This window comes from Camelus bactrianus, chromosome 15 (genome assembly GCF_048773025.1).
Source record: "Camelus bactrianus isolate YW-2024 breed Bactrian camel chromosome 15, ASM4877302v1, whole genome shotgun sequence".
NCBI lineage: Eukaryota > Metazoa > Chordata > Mammalia > Artiodactyla > Camelidae > Camelus > Camelus bactrianus.
Genome location: NC_133553.1, coordinates 45,972,036 through 45,989,488, shown reverse-complemented (window position 1 = coordinate 45,989,488; position 17,453 = coordinate 45,972,036). Strand labels below are relative to the sequence as shown.

At 43.9% G+C, this 17,453-nt stretch overlaps 1 protein-coding gene across 2 annotated transcripts in view; it reads right to left on the bottom strand.

The window, feature by feature from the left end:
* Positions 1-17,453, bottom strand: part of PRKCE (protein kinase C epsilon) — a 470,104-nt gene that overhangs the window by 276,575 nt on the left and 176,076 nt on the right. The gene's annotated exons all lie outside the window — the stretch shown is intronic.

The window sequence follows — 17,453 nt, the reverse complement described above, 5'->3', positions numbered from 1 at the left end:
CAAGCCAGGTAGAGTTGATTAGCCTATGCTTTTAGCCTCAATAAACCCTGAACAGAAAAAGCTCCGAACCCTTTGACGCTGTATTGCACTTACTCTGTTGTATTTCTAAAGAGTGAACTCCTTGGGAGTAAAGATGGTATATGGCTCGTCTTTGTATCCCCAGAGCTGACCCGTGAGCACGCAGCAGAGGAGGAAGGGTGGGCAAGCACCCCTGCAGCTCTCAGAGATTCACAATGGGGCAGCCTTTAGGTCTCTCCAAGTGTTATTTTACCCCAGTGCTGCGTTTGCGGACAAGCCTGTGTCTAAGACAAAACTCTAAGCCCTCTCAGGACCCGGACGAGTGATTTTATCTTTAGGCAGAAGTAACAAGAGCCACATTATATAGGCAACACAGTGGGTGGCCCTGAGACCCTCCAACCTCCTAAAGAGTCAAGTCTTCCAAACAAAGTAGCCAGTAAGCTCTAGGCCGAATGCTAATAAGATGTCAGGAAATGGGGAGGCTAATTCGGCATACCCTCCTTCCCCAGGTCCCAAACCCACATTATTAGGACAAACTGTGAGTCCGGCTGCCCTTTCCCACAACCCCGCAGCCCCTCAAACACCACATACTACCCCCAACTCCTCCCTTCTCCTCCAGCAGGGCCCCAGCACATCGGCGAGAGGAGGCTGTGGAGCCTCTGGCACCAGGGAGTAGAACAGAGAACCAGTAAAGCTGTTTTTCTAAATGTTTCTCAGCCAGAACACTCAAATCTGAGGCGGGAGGGTACCTGAGCTTCCAGCACTGACGGAGAATCTGTGGAGCTAGGAGCCGAGGCGCACGCTGCGCGGCACGGCGGATTGTGAGCGCCGCGCCCGCGTGAGCATGCGCGGACGTGCGTGCCTGCGTGTGCGTGCAGCGGGCGCACGCACAGCTGTGTGGGCGGAGCAGGGTTGATTTGGTAACAAGCTGCTTGCGGTTGAGTCCTAGCAGTACCCAAAGTCCTGGGCCTCGCTCCTTTATTCACGTCACCTGCAGGATGACGGGGAAATAGGTTTCCCAGCACTGCAGCCCTTGGGAATAGGCCACAGAGTCAGAGTCCGGCTGCAGGGACACAGGAAACCAAAAGAGCTGGGCAAAGAGACCCCTGCCGCTCAGACTGCACAGGTGGGAAGCACCTGCTGCCTTCTTGTGCACAGTGCCATATTCCCTCATGATGGTCTGGTTGGAGAGTAGTTGACACCACAAAACAAGGCAGAGAACAATCTAAGAGAGGCCTAATGCATCACCAGGGAGTTCTGCAGGGCTTCAAAAAGGACACCAAGCCACACCACGGCGGGGTCTAGGAGATGCTATGCAGGTGCTGAGACCTGGAAGGGCGAAGGAGGAGGTAACATGTATGCTGGGTGGCAATACAATGGGGAATTGAGATGAACTGATCTTAAATATTTATAAGCTCAAGGCAAAATGTCAGTGAGTTTAAAGGATATGAAGCGGGGAGCAAAAGCCCTTTGGGCCCCCTTCCTACTTCTCAGAGGTAAAAATTTTTTGTGTACACAAACCTACTGTGTGTGTATGTACGTGCGTTTCTTTTTGCATGAATAACATCATACTATACATATTATTCCAACTTACTTTATTAATCTAACCATTTATTTTGACCATAGTTCCCCATGAATTTATAAAAATCAGTCATGGCTGCTTATTCTATTATAGGGAGGTACAAAATGCCCCTTAGCTATAGACATTTACCCTGTTTCCAATATTTTTCTGTTTCAAATCTAGTGATGTGTCTTTACCAACCTGAGCAGGTTTGCCCTTGGGATAAACCTGCAGCAGAAATTTCTGGGTCAAGAGAAACTCCAATTACCTTTCCATCAATAGTTCAAATGACACTTACTGAGTGCCTACTATGTGTAAAACAAAGGTAAGAATAAAAGAGCTCTTACTTTAATGACACTGAAGGTAAACTGACCTTGGGCACCTGACCTCAAGTAGGAAGAGGCCATTTATTGAAGGATGGATTAAGGGCATTCTACTCTTTATATTTTTTCTTTTTTATGTATATATATTTTTATGATAAATATTAAATGTGCAGCCTAACATTTGGGTTACAAAACATTACTGCAGAAAAGGTAATTACGTGGCATATTTATACCAATCTATTATACATCATAAATTCTTTTCACTGTCTTCAGCACAACCCAGTGTGTGATAAATTATGTGCAAAAAAAAAAAAACCACTCTGTACTTTTTCAGAATTATCTCCTAGGGGTTGCAAGGATTGCCTGTGGGGGTCAGAACCAAATTAGTCTCTAGCCTCAAGCCCACCCTCACCCTTAAAATCAGCCCCAGCAGGAAGGAGCATTGACATCAGGCAATAGCTCAGCTTGCTGTTTTCTCAGCCAGAAAACCAGTGAGTAGGAAGCAGGGTTCCCCACTTGGGCTGTGATTTCCTGAAAAGCCAAATTCTCATTGCTTTCCTACCCAGACCCTTTCTCTGCCCCCCACCCTTTTAGCCAAAGTGAAAGTCTTCTTAAAACAGCACACAAGCCTTGGCATCAAAGATCTGTGTTACTCACTGGTTCCCCCAAAAATGCTTGTCTGGGACACGGGTTAAGGAGCCACCAAGAAGAGGTCATTGATCTCTGTCTCCAGGGCTCAGTGGCTTTGGCACCAGGAGGGGCCAAGGCTTTCCAGATGTTCCATTGAAGGGCTGGACTGCAGCCAGAGGAGCCCTGCAGATCTACAAAGAAATGCCTGTTCCCCAAGTGTGCACCAGGAGAAATCAAAAGCTCTCTGAAGAGAGTGACTGCCCAAGTAGGCTGGGCCCTCACAGAGACTTCTGTCTCTTCCTCCTGTCCTCACTCACTGTCCACAACCACCACCCAGCTCTGGTTCTCCACCACTTCCCAACACCCCCTCCCCCAGCACTCAAATGCACACTCATTTCCCCCAAACTACCAGCTCTGGTTTCCATAGCAACAGAGCAAAAGCCAACTGGGTTTGAAAAAGCAGCAAATTTGACAGCGACCATGCAGAAGGAGAAAAAAAAAAAATAGCCTAGGAAATTCTGGGCTCACCCTAGAAATCTGTCCTCAGAGGAGTGCCAGCCCATCAGGGGGCCCCAGCTACAAGTCTAAAAACTGAGCTCTCAGCTCCCCAGGGCACAATTCCCTACCTCTGACTCCATCCACCCTCTCTGGAAAGGAAAAGACCAGAGATACATCAAGTAATACACTACATAAGTTTGAAAGTTATTTGAATAAGGAGCAAATCCTAAATACAGCATTTGGATGATTATATCACAAAGCTATCATGACTACTACTAATACCACTGGTTCAGTCATTCATTGAATAAACAGTATTGAGCACCTACTGTGTGCTGGGCACTATCCAGGTTGCTAGGGATGCAATGATAAACAAGTATGACAAAATTCTTGCCCTCTGGAGCTTACATTCTAGAGGGACAGACAGATAAGTGAACAAACAATAATTTAAAAAGACAGCCAGTGCAGTTTAAAAAAGCAGCTGAACACCAAAAATTACTCCCAGAGAGTATGTTTTGGTGTACAAATGGAGGCAGTATGATAATACAGAGGGAAAACTAGTTTTCTATCTATGTATCTGGTGCTTTACTTTCAAAATGTGCCTTTGTGCATCTCAGCCCATTCTGCCATCACTCCCTGTTGAGTTAGGGGGTGGGAGGCATCAGGTGCTCATTTACCCAAGCAGAAACAGAAGCCCAGACATGAAAAATGACTTGTTAAAGGTCCACCCACCGAGTTTCATTCTGTGAATGTCTATTTATCAGAAAACCACACAGAGAACGAAAAGATTAGCCACAAATTAGGGGGAGATATTTGCAACAAATATAACTGCATCTGAAGTAATAAGACATAGACCAAAAAAAGCATAATAGAAAAATGCACAAAAGGAATGAACAGATATTTTTCAGGAAGACCAAAAACCTGTGGATACATGAAAAGATTCTCAATTTCATTAATAATCAGAGAAATACAAAACTGTAATAATATATCACCCACCACAATGGCAGAAGTTTTAAAGTCTGATAACACTGAGTATTTTGACGGTGTAAAGTAACTGGAAACTGCAAACATGTCAGGAGGTAGCATCCCTTGGTACAGTCACTTTGGAAAACGATTTATCATTACCTAATAAACAATGTATCATTACCTAGTGAATAATTTATCATTACCTGGTAAAGTTGAACTACACAGACCTACTGAACCATCAGTTCCACACCTAAGTAAATAACATAAAGAAACTATAGATGCAAGTGTGCCCCAGAATGCAGTATTGTCCCTAATAACAAAAACTTGAAAATAAGCCAGATATCCATGAATAGGAGAATGGATAAATGAATTCTGAGATATTAATAAATGGAATAATATGACTACAGTCACACATCAATACGGATGAATCATAAATAATTTATGTAGGGTGGTACTATTGAAATGAAGCTAAAAAGGAGGTTAAACAAAACAATATATTATTTAAGAAAACATACATATAGGTGGTAAAATCATAAAGAAATGCAAGAAAAAAAATTAAGACAAAATTCAGAATAGTAGTTACCTTTGGGGAAGAAAAGGTAAAGACAAGGTCAGTGAAGGGTCCGAAGGCTGTAAAGGCAACAGAAATGTTTTTTCTCAATCTGGCTCATAGGTACATATAGCAGGAGGGAGGGAGGATAAGCCTGGTTTAAATTAATTCCCAAAGGACAGATTGATATGAGGGAAACAAATCACAGTGGGTATTTTTTTCCCTAAGTCAAACAAAAGAATTATCATTTGTTGGTTTTCTAAGGCAAGGAAGCCTGGTGACGGCTTCATGCCGTACAGGCAGTGAGTGTTGAGTCCAAAGGACACTGGTTTGATTTCTGTTTTAAAAAATTAAAAATAAAAGCAAAGTAGGTCCCTCTACAGGCAGAGCTAGGTGTTTCTAGTTGGCCTGGCAGTCTAGTGGCTTCAAGGGCCATAATTACAGCCAGGGAGAGGTTGAGTAGCTAGATGGACATCTGTAATTAAGCAGGTGAAGTCTGTCTTCCAGGCTCCAGGCGCACTGCCGATGGCCCTCGTGACCCCAAACCCACCTATTACAGGCAGTTCTTGACTTACGTACATTTTGACTTCAAACAGCACAGAGGCCAAACATGGACACGCACCATCAGCCAGCAGTGAAATCTCACAGCAGTGCTCTCTGCTGACCGAGCCACACTGCCGCCTCCACACATTCGCCATACTTACCTGGACAGCGGTCACTCATTAATTCACAGAACACACATTTCCTAAGCACCGTGGTACGCTGGCACTGTCTAGGGCCATGAAAGTACAGCAGAGACCAAAATAGACACAGGCCTGGCCTTCTTGGGGTCTAGAGTCTAAAGAAAGCACTTGTGCCTTTATTGAATAGTTTATTACCTCCTGTTCTTTTTTGTTAAATAAGAATGATGGTTAAGGAAAAAAGTGAAAATATTGACCTTATGATAAGGTGCATCTTTTCTCCCTTAGAGAAGAGAGTCTAGTACAGCAAATCAGCAAAGGGTCCTCAGGGGGCAGCAAAGGCCCCTGTTTAGCCTCAGTTAGATCCTCCTGGCACTTAAGCAGGTTGACATGCTGCCCGGATGACCAAATGAGATAAAAAGATGGTGGCAATATTACTAAAAATTGTGTCTACACAATGAGACATGAGAGAATTTCACAGTATATTTTAATTTTCTGGGAAGGGAATCTCCCATTATAACATTTAACTCAGTTATTCAAGCTTTCACTCCTTTGCCCTTCAGACATGCTTTTTTTAGAAAGCATCATGCACAAAATGAGGGGACTGCAAACTTGGCTGCTGGTCCTCAATGCACAAGGAGGTTAAAGGACTTCGAGGGCTTAGGGTTTCATCTTTCTACAAGGGTTGGTCTTTTTTTTTTTTTTTTGAGGGAAGGAAGAGTTAGCTATCTAATGGCATCAAAACACACTATTAATGTGAAAGCTCTGAAGGTAATTTCAAGCATTAGACAAAGTAGGTCAATGGTGGGTGGGAGGAGGGGGCCAACCACCTTCCTGGTGTCCCCACCTCACACAGGCATTAAATTGTTTGGCTTGTTCATGGCAATCATCACTCACCACAGTGAGAATCTATCGACCCCAAACCGAACCCTTTCTCAGGGCAAGAGGTTGAGTAAACCCTTCTCAAAGAAACCTTAGTTCCTTCCCCTTCTGTAGCGTCCACGCAATACCCTTATCAATTTGGGGAGAAAATCCTTACCTCCCAGCAGACATGAAAAAGCATGACGAAATGATGTTTTCCCTCAAGTCAGGGGCCTCTATGGCCCTTTTCCTTCCCCGAGATGGACTTGTTCACAGACGCACACCAATGGACCACTCTAAGTGAACTCCACATCCATCCACGTGTGAGAGAGAATTAAGGGGTGAATACTGATGTTACAAGAGATTTTTCTACTTAACGTCTTCACACAATTTGAGGTCCATTCAAATAGAATCCTTCCCTAGATCTCTGGAAACAAGATTCAAGTTTTAACATTTCCATTTTTGCCTAAATTTTCAAGAAGGAGAACTATTCTGTAAATAGATGCTGAGATCCAACTGATCCCCTTTTCCCATTTCATACACTCTTTTTCTCTGCCTTTTTTCCATGCAGACCTTGGATTTTTTTCAAATAAAATAAACATTTGCCTTATTATTTGCCATTTGTAGATACTTACGGAAGTTATGTTACAGATACTCAGATCTTACAAAACACCATTAGAAGAAGAATCTTTTCTACAATATTTTAAAATGTTCATTCAGCCTGCAGAGATGGAGAGCTCCCTACTGACTGCTCAAATGTACTTAACTGCTAATAAGTAGTTACTAAACTAAGCTGAAAGTTGCCTCCCTGGAACTTCTACCCCTCTGGTCCCCAAGCTGCCCTAAGGAGCCACAGGATAAGTTCTCCTTCTTTTCTTGTCCACATTTTAAATTCTTTAGACACCTACTATGTCTCACCCACTACTCAGGATTCTGTGCTTCGGCGAGGAATAACTGAGTCTGGCTCCGTGGTGATAAATATAAAGAGAGATCAGGAAACCTTCTCACTGGCTCACACTTGTATTCAGAAAGTCTTCACTCAGAGAATCCAAAATCCTAAGCATTCACTGGATCATAGTATCTTAATGCCGTCAGTGCAGTCCAACTGAGGGCCAGAAACACTCAATGATTTGTTCACCTTCAACTGGCTGATTAGAAGCAAGGCCAAGAACAGAATCCAAGCTTCCGATTTCACTAAAAGGGGTTGCTCCCACTACATTTCATCATAAAGCTGCTTATGCTGAATTCAGTGTAACTAACTGGGGGCCTTGTGCTCAGCCCTTTGAGGCCCCACGATAATCCAGGCTTCCGTGGATTTTGTCCAGGCCTCCATGGTAGCTAGTTTCATGGTGGCTTTGGTTGGTCTGGGTCCCCAGTGGACAAAGAGGCGCCAAGTACAGAGATGACCCCTGTTCCCAGTCTGGCTTTGTGTAGTCCAAATGGCAGGACAGCCTTCTAGGCTCAGTGCTATATTATGGGGCCAGCTCTCAGCTCTAAGCCCATTTTCCAGAGGTCTTTGCCCTTGAATAACTTGTGGCTTACTGGGGTAGGCAGGGTAAAACCAGGACTCTAGTTATAGATACAATATAAATATATGAGTACATAGTTGTACAGAAAGACACAGAGGAGTGTGGGAGGGGATACAGTGTGTGAACCAGTGGGTGGGGTGGGTCGGCCAGCGTAGGAAGGCCCCCAGGAGGAGGGAACCTTGAAATCAAATTTTGAAAGAATAGAGAAGTAGTCGAATTAACAGGGAGGTGACAGGGTATTATAATTGGGGACTTGGTGTGTGTGGAGGCTCTGAGGTGGCCTCAGAACACTCCTAATAAGTACCAGGCACAGAAAGCTTAACCGTGCAGGCCCGTGCCCACCAGTGAAATTGGCTGTACAACGAAATGTGAAACAACAGATTATTCAAAGCAACGTCAGTCCAAACACCTTGTTTATCTCCATAGTTTCCTTTCAAAGCAACACTTTCTCCTGTTATTTCACTTCATCATGCATTCATTTATTCGACAAGTAAAAAATTATGTCCCTACTGTGTACCCAGCACCTAATCCAGAACTCCCTCTGTGTTTCTCCATCCATTAAACGCAGGTGCAACTTGCCTACCTTGGAGGACGAGCGCGCAGAGGTAAGTTCTAGCAAGGTCCCTGGGTGAGTTATTTTAATTAAAGCCCCAGGATCCAGGAGAAAATTAGCACAGTGGGATCAAATTCAAGCACCACTCAATACTTGAGGGTATTTATAGAAAAGCAAACACAAAACAAAAAATCCAATATCCTGACTGGTTGCTTTTTGTTTTCCTGGTATAAATTGGTGCTTGTTCTCCTAGCTGAAGAACACCGACGTTATACGTTTTGACCTTCTACAGATGATTAAAGCCAGGACTGGAACACCAGGACCCAGGCACTGGCTACCTCATTAGGAATATACCAAGTGCCTTCTCAGCTCTTTCCCAGAAGAAAGGAGAATGGAGAGAGAAAGGATACTAAACAAAAAAGGATCCAAAGGTATTGATTTTGAGAAGGAAGAAATGGTTGGAAGTTGGGGAAGAGAGAAAGTAGACTTCCCTCTTAATTTTCAATCCCACAGAAATGGGTTCAGAGGGGAAATTATACATCTTATAACTTCTCACTACTCAAAGTGCTGTCTGAGGACCAGCATCAGGGGCACCTCCTAGGAGCTGGTGAGAAATGCTTATCTCAGGTCCCACCCCAGGCCCGCTGAGTCAGAAGCTGCATTTTCAAAGGTTCTGGGTGATTCCCAGTCTTAAAACTCTTTAAGCCTCAGTTTTCCCATCTGTAAAATAGGGATGATAAAATGGCAGCTTGATTTTGGTTTAAATAAAATAATCTCTGGACAGAGATTTGGCTTCAAATTTTTGTTCTCTTTCCCTTCCTCCTTCCAGGTGTTCTGCTCTGTACAAATTCCTCTTGGTTTTAACTCAGAACTGCAGAGGGACAAGGGGCTGTTAGTCCCACGCCTTCTCTGTGTACCATGGAGGCCACTGAGGTCCAAGTAGAACAGATGACTAGTTGCTGGACATGTGCTAGCTTGGGAGCAACTTGAAGGCCTATGTCTTTTCCATCTTTGTTTCTCCAGCTCTTGGCATGGTGCCTGGCAGGCAACAGACTCTCCATATACCTCTGTTGAATCAATTGGTACATCCAGTAATTGACTAATTGTGGTACACAAGCTAAAATGCAGGTGTCTCTGAAACTGACTGTGCTTCAATAAAAATATATTTTTAAAAATGCAGGTGTCTCTGAAATCCTAGTCCCAATAACACAGATATACACCTGAAAGCAAACTTGCCCTGAGTTCACTCTTTCTGACATTTCCCAAAGAATTCACACCTGGCTAATAGTTGAGGCCATGGGTTCCTGCTGCAGAGAACAGCTCTCCGAATGAAACATCACCATTATTCTCAGTATCAGGAAACAGACAGACTTGAGTGCCTGGAGAGGAGGAATGACCCAGTGGCAGCCAGTGTGCCCTACTTAGCTGGGCAGAAGGCACCCCAGCTAGTGCAGCCTCTCAGTTTGTGGAGATGACCAAGCTTGGGATAAGCAGCAGGTGGCCCTAAATGCTAGAGAGCAGGGGCCCGTGCTAGTCAAAACGCTCCCATGGGATTGTCCACCCAGAGGAGTGTGAGCCTCTCTACATCAAGGCTGGGCACGCAGAGGCCAGCGGTTCCCTGGAATTAATGCTCTGTGTGCATAATTCATCCATCACTCACTCCATGAGAGTCTGGCTACCAGGTCCACCTGCCTCCCCATGTCGGGGGTGCTCAGTCCTTGGCAACAGGCACAATCTGAGGGAATCCTTGATTTTGGTATATCCCACTGCAAAGCAGAGAGGTCTGTTGAGCTCTAGAGAACATGAAGTGGGCATCGTGGATGCCTGGAGCATCTTGTCCTTAGATGTTCACGCCGTGGATCCTGCAGGTCATTCCTCTCTACCTAGGTCTTCTGGAATCTGTCAGAGCCTCTGGCCATGGGTAAGTCACAGTCTCTGTGTGTAATGGAATGGTCACATTTCCATTTAATTGATTTTTTTTCAAATTTTCTAACTGTTTTAACAGCTCATACACATAAATGGGAAAGAAAACCAAGATGATAGGCATTGACAAGAAAGGTTCCTTCCTTTCTAAATTCACCCTTTCCCTTCCCCAGAGACGACTGCTATTCCCAGCGTGTGATATATCTTGCAAAGACAGCTCCCACCCCACAAGCATGTCCACTAGATTGGAAGGCCTCTAAAAGCAAGGATTTCAGTTTTCGCTGTTCCCTTAGGTGCCCCCAACACCAGAAAGAGTGACTGGCATAGGTTGAATGAATGTATAAATCAAATGTATTTCCTGAGTTCACATTTTGGTAAATCAAGTCTCAGTTGTTTGCCTTTATTTTATCTTCTGGCCAGATGTACCTTCAGTGGACAGTGGCTCTGTTTCCTCAACCCAGAAAGGAGGATAACCATTATTACCTGCCTTTCTGGGTTGCCATGGAGCTGATGAGAGCATATGGAAGTGTTGGTGGTTGTCATGTACTGACTGCCTACTCCAGAAAGAGCAGTCTCCACGGTGGTCCCACTGCACCCTGTTCTCCCAACAGCTACCCAACTGGTGAAACACATTACTGTGCTTACTGGTCTACTGTTTGCCTCCCTCTTTAAGAGAACAGATAGCCCAGAGCAGGGACCATCTTCATTAGCTCTACAGTCCCAGGACCTAGTATTCTCTAGATAAGTAAATACATAATGCTTCCAATGAGGGAAACCAAGGACCAAGGGGAGATGGAAGAGAAGATTCAGAGACATTCATTCTCAGTTGTGCATGTGCGGGTAAACTCACACCAAAGGTTTACAATAAAAGAGAAAGATAAAAGCCCCAGGGTTAGCAACTCGAATAAGACGGTGAGTGCACTTGATTGTGAAAATGTGAGTGTTTCAACGAAGCTAGGTAATAAGGAAAATCAATAAAACTGTCAGCACTGGCCAATTTCAACTAGATAAAAGAATAAAGTAATTGGTCCTGAAAGACAACTCTCTAAATTAGGTTAGATGAATGGAAATACCCTTTTGTTTTAAGCCAAATCACAAGGACATCAACAACAGTAAATGATTAAATTATAAGCCACTTTGACCCAGTATGATCTGAGCTGCAAACATGAATTTCCCGAAACAATCTTCTTATAAAGAAGGCACAGAGATGATGTATAGCAAGACAACAGAGGCAGAATCAGAGACCATGCCAGGAAACATGGGGCTCACTTCTTTACCAAGGATCTATTATAAACCCACCCTTTCTATAAGCTTATTTCTTCAACATGACTCCTCCTCCTTCAATTAGTTCATTAGTAAAACAGGCACACAAGTCAATAGAAAATGCACATCTCTGCTCCCTTAATGGCAGAGAGGAAGGAGGCTTTGGGAGTGATCCTAAAGAGCCCTGCTCTCCAAACACTCAGGATTCAATTCTGTTTTTCATCTGCTAATGGTTGGCAGTTGGTGTTGTTAACCGTGGATGATTCATTTCAGAGGAACTGCTGTGCATCTCGAGCCTATTTGGAAGGAAATGAGGGTTTCTTGGCTTATTTCTCATCAAACACTTTAGCATTGTCTCTCTGTGACATTATAAACCCCTTAATGGGGGTTTGGTACTCACTGCTTTCAAGCTGACTCCCCCTGTCTCATCTGGTGCATATGGCCACTTCTAGGAACAGGCATGTATTCCATCAGGACAAAGAATGGAGCCAAAAATCTGGAGACTGAGTATCAATGGCAAGTAGTTATGCAGGGTGGGGTACACATTGCAAAATCGATGTTTTTGAACATCTGGCTTTTGTTAATTTCACTCTTATCAAATGCCGTGGCTGTTTCTGTTCTCCACACGCTACTGGCAAATCTAACTTGTCCATGAATGTCTGGGGACCCTGTGGGGTGAGAAGGACCATGACTTTATTGCCTGAGCAACTCAGAGAAGGGAGAACAATCAGCTCCTTAGAGTGGGTGCCTGGCTTTGACGTCCCCTATTTGGGAGGGTAAGGGCTCTCTTTAACCTCTCAAGCAATGTTTCTCATTAGAGACTGAACAGAACTTGAAAAGAGCTTTTAGAGTGGGAATGTCAGGGCTTGATGCTGGGACACTGGCTAGACAGGCTGGAGAGGAGGAGAATGCTGAGGGTGGTAGAGTGCTTACCATGGGCCGCCACGAGACTGCTGAGGGAGGTCCAAGAGAACATGCAGAACAGACCACAAAGGGATGCCTGTACCTGGGCTTGGCCTTCTAATCACCTAATAAGTCCTGTGCTTATTAAATGGGCTTTACTCCATGTCCCAGACTTGACCAAACTTGATCTGCAGCATCTCTCCTCCCTGGGGGCCAAGGTGAGTGAGAGGCCTCGACCATGAAGACACATGCTTTACCCTTTAAACACAGCTCAGTCATTTAAGGTATTTCATTTTCTTGTTTGCATAGCATGAAAGTCTCTATCTACAATACTGATGACTGTTTCTTTGAAAGCTCCTTGAGAACACAAATTGCACCTATTTAATTTACGGTGTCAATACCAGCCTTACCTAAAAATAAGAAAGCTGTCTTTGATAATGATGACATGATCCCCTCTACTCAGAACGGCCTCCTCGCGTCTTCTCCGTCAATCCAGTCTACCCGTTTTTTCCTTTCAGCCCAAGCCCTACCTCTTCCTTGAAATTCCCTGCATTATTCCAGCTTCAATTTATTCCCATTTGGAGAACTCCAGGTGACACCCAATTAGTCACTCAATGTAATATTGACTTGCATTGTTTCCTAACGCTTTTGTCCTGTAACTATCTTCAAATATATGAAGGGCTTTTACCCAGGGCCAGTGACAGTATGGGAACCACATGTTCATATCCAAGGTAAGTCTGGGGTTCCTAATTGAATTTCAAGCTCCTTGAAGTCAAGGGCCATGTGTTCTTGTAAACACCATCTCTCACTTTCCACTTCCCAGTCCCCAAACTCAGCACGGGCACCAAATTAAACACATTTGTTAAAGTGAATTGGTGAGTACTGTTCACTTGAATGAATGGTTCTTCTTAATTACCTGACAATCAGAAGGCATCAGATTAAATACTACAGAAATTCTAAGGAAAAAGGTAGAATTCTTGTGAACCGAAGCTTCAGTGGGACTCTGGGGTCTGAAAGATGTTATCTAGATAGAAGCCTCCCACTGGTTGAGGCAGAGTTTCAAGAGGAAGTCCCACCCCTCCATTTCGACCCTGAAGGCACTGCTCTAATGCTTACCATAGACACAGGTAAGACAGATTACAAACCTGCTGAGGTTTGAGTCCAGTCTCGTTGCAGAACCAAGACTTAGTTATGGATTCTTTCTGTAGAGAGAGCCTGAGTTCCTGAACTGCGACCATGGAAGTTTTCATTTCTGAGAGTGGAGAACAGATCTGCTTATTTATAAAAGGGACTCTCTAGGTCATCTCTGGATTCAAAAATAAAAACTTTACCTTCCTATTTCTGTAAAAAGCATTCTGAAGAAAAGAACTAAAATCTTAAAAGCAGCAAGGAGGTCTCTGTCATGTTGGCAAACTCATTATTGGGGCCATGATTGGGGCCATGGTCCAGGTCAGGACCCAACAGGGCCTTGTAATCAACTGTTTGGCCTTGGGCACGTCACTTGACCATCTCTCCAAACACGGAGGTAATACTTGCTCTGCACATGTTACAATTTTAGAATGAAGCAAATCAGGTTCGATCGTATCTGTCTGTCTGCGCAACTTGAAAAAAGTCCAGAAGAGAGCTGCAAAGGTGAGGTAAGATTTCTAAACTATCTCTTCAAAAACGTTAAGGGATTTGATTGATTCAGCCTGAAGAAGAGAGATTTAATAACTGTCTTCAAATATATGAAGGGCTTTTACCCAGATCCAGTTAGAGTGTGGGGACCACATGTTCTCAGCCTGCATTGAGCAGAGAGGGCACAAGCCCAGGCTCTGACAAGGAGACATTTCTAACACTAAGGGCCACAGGACACAGACAAGCTAGACAGTGTCCTTTTGGGAAATACTTCATGAGGGGAAAGACAGGGAAGAACGAGAAAGACAGAAAATGGGGCAAAACTATGGCAAATGTCTGAACTCTGTAAAAAGCAATCTCCTAGCCCCTGCTAGATGTAGATATTATTCTATAAATTGCCTCTTTGTCACTTTGCTCTTTTGAATATGCCATGTCCTGGATTGAGAAACCTGCTCTCAAATTCTTTCCCTGGATACCCTGCCTGCTGCTCCTTCTTGGGCACTGGGTTAGTGCTTTCCCCACCTCCTGGCCCTCAGGTCTCCAGGGCCCTGAGGATATGTATATGCCAGGGCACTGTCCTTAAAGCAATCCCATCGTGGTACCTACCATAGATCTGATTATCCCTAGTGATGGGTGAGAAATCTGAAACTCTCAACTAGTAAAAAGGAGAGCCAGGATTTATATTCACGATTGATGGACTCCTAAGGCTGCGCTCTTTCTATCTCTCTGCTGCTGGTCCCAGAGAGGAGGCAGAATGCTTTCTGCAGCCTGTGGCCTCAGGAAGAAGGGGGGGGGGGTGGCCCCTGCGCCCTGCTCTCCATCTTCCGCTTCCACAATCTGCACTCACTCCTGAACCTGATCAAACTGCATCATTTGTTGACAGGTGTGCTGCAAAAATCACTCTAATTATTTGGTATCTTCGGCATTTTATTGGGGAAACAGTTTGGTGATCCCAACATACCACTAAGGCCCACTTCTTGTTCTGTCTATTGTGGTCTACACTCTGAAGAACTCTCCTGGGTGAACACACCTGGAAGGAATGCGGGGGAAGAAGAGCCTAGAAATCCCCAGGTCAGGCTCTGATTGCCCCTCCCTGGGAGCCTGCAAATAATGGCTTATTATCTTGTTTTAAACAATAGAAATAATATACAAATTACATCACAACAAAGGAAGAAATACTAACTAATACGCACAACAGGAAATAACAATTTGCACAATTGAGGATTACATACATTGTTGTTTATGCATCTTTTACCTGGGCTAATTATGCTCTGATTTAAGTATCTGGTGAGCCTGTAATGCCATGTTTACCAGGAAGCCACATGCTCATTAGTTATGATCAAAGCAAACACTAAGAGGCATCTGAGCCTCAAGGGTTGTACAAAACATTCCAAGGCGGTTTGCTACAAGGGATAATATACATAAAGTGCCTGACACAATACCTGTCAACAGCTTCTTCCGGCTACAGATATTAGCCAGCCCTCAGCCTGGAACTCTGATAGATGTCTATTCGAATTACACCGAAGATCAAAATTTCACTACCAGAAATGACCTGAACTGTCATCCAGCCTGACCCCTTACGTCGGGGGTTAGGTTGCCTGGTTTAGCTAAAGTGCACACCGTCAAATCCCATTATGATGAACCACACAGGACATGCAAGCAATGGAATTTTATTAGACAGTCAGAAATCACATTAGCTCCAGCTCCAGCAGACGTAAAAGTCCAGGCCCTCTACAGTGTGTTAGCAAGAAAAAGAATCCTTTGGCACATCCCAGAAGAAGTGGGTGTATTCACACAGTCTCACCCCCACACCTCTCTCTGAGCTCCCTGGTATTTGCATGTGTTGTAAAGTTTGTGCAAATATTCTATGATTTTTTTTTCCATTGATGGGACTGGAGCACTTGAAACAGGCGCTCTGAGGGGATGCGTGATGGCAGAAAAATAGAGTCGTGAAAATGTCAGCTATGCCTCATTTCAACTCTCTTTCTCACCCTTTCTTAGAATACAGAGTTAGGACTTTTCACTAAAGGAAGAGACTTAAATAAGAACCAATGAATGTCCACAGTCTGGGTGTAACAACCATGTTTCACACTGGACCCTTCTCATACAATCTAGGTAACAAACGTTGTGGCTTCTCATTCTCTGTTCCCTTCCTCATCCTCCCAACCCTTCCAAAAACAAAACCACCTCTGGACTAGGAGCCCTCAAAGTCCCAGCTGCAGGACTGGGGGAACAGATGTGTAGAATACAAACAGAACACACCAAGATCAGCTTCTTCAAAGAGATTGCTGGAAGCCCTTCCCACCATCTAGAAAAAGAATTCCAAATTCAGGAACAGCAAGAGAAAAAGAGCAGAAAAACTTCTCCTTTTCTTCAGAGCAACACATGCTAGTACTTTCAGAGTCTGGCATGTGTCAGCATTTCTAAAGTAAACTCTATTTTCTTTAGATGAAAGAGATTAAAAAAATAGCCTAAGAATTCAGCCCAGTGAAAACTGCTTTGGCCATTCACATGCAAGAAGCCATAGAAGCAAGAAGAGAAAAAATCAACTGCTTCTGATTTATTTATTCATTCATTTGCCCATATCCTTTTCCTCCAATGTAAAAAAGGACACCTTCTACCATTTTACAAGTCATTAATCTCTTCAAACAAAAAAATAATCCAAGCCTTCCATTGGTTGCCCAGTATCTTGGCACAGGAAAAAATATTTAATTAATTATCCTGTTGCATGTAGGCTATGTAAGGAAAAAGGGGGACTGCTTTTGCTCATTAAATGTTTTGCCAGTCAGGAGACCGCTGTAATACCTTTAATTCTGGTAAATTTGGGATCACACGCTATGTTAAGTAATGCAAGGCTTTAACCCCTGGGGCTTTACTTCTTAATCTGGGTTGTGGATACACTGGTACCCATTTTATTATTCTTTAGGCTCTTTTGTACATCTTAAATATTTCATACGAAATAGTGTTAAATCTCCACATCTTCTACAACAGTTTCTATTCTTGGCTGTTCAGAGCTCAGAGCCGAGAGGGAAAGTTGGAAACGCCCAAATGTAATTGCAGTAAAGAGCGAAAATGTAAGAGACCAATTTTGGAAGGATGTTTAAAGTTTTAAACCTATGCCAAATAATTGAGATCTATTAAGAGAGGACTGAATTCTATTATGAATTCCATGTACACACAATTATTAAATTATTCTGAACACCTGTTGAAAGTGGGTGATAAATTAGCCAAATGAAAATCATCAGGCTCCGCTGTCAAGCACATCACCTGACCAGCTCCTTCAAATTTGCTTGTGTGGTCCCTCTTCCCATGACTGAACCTTAAACTGGAGCTTCATCCCTCAAGTAGGCGTGTGGGGCTGTGACTTTGCGTTTTTAATCCCCCGTGTTCTGGGGAGGTGCTGTAAGAGTCCCAGGTCTTCCAGCCAGGAGCTGAGGGACCCGAGTGTCTGCCATTCCCTTCAGGCCACAACCTCTAAATGTCATTTTTTTCTCATCGCCAAGAGGAACCCACCTTGCTCTACCCCATCTTTCTGCCATAATATTAAGCCAACTGTTTTGTCCCCTGTCCACAGAGAGGAT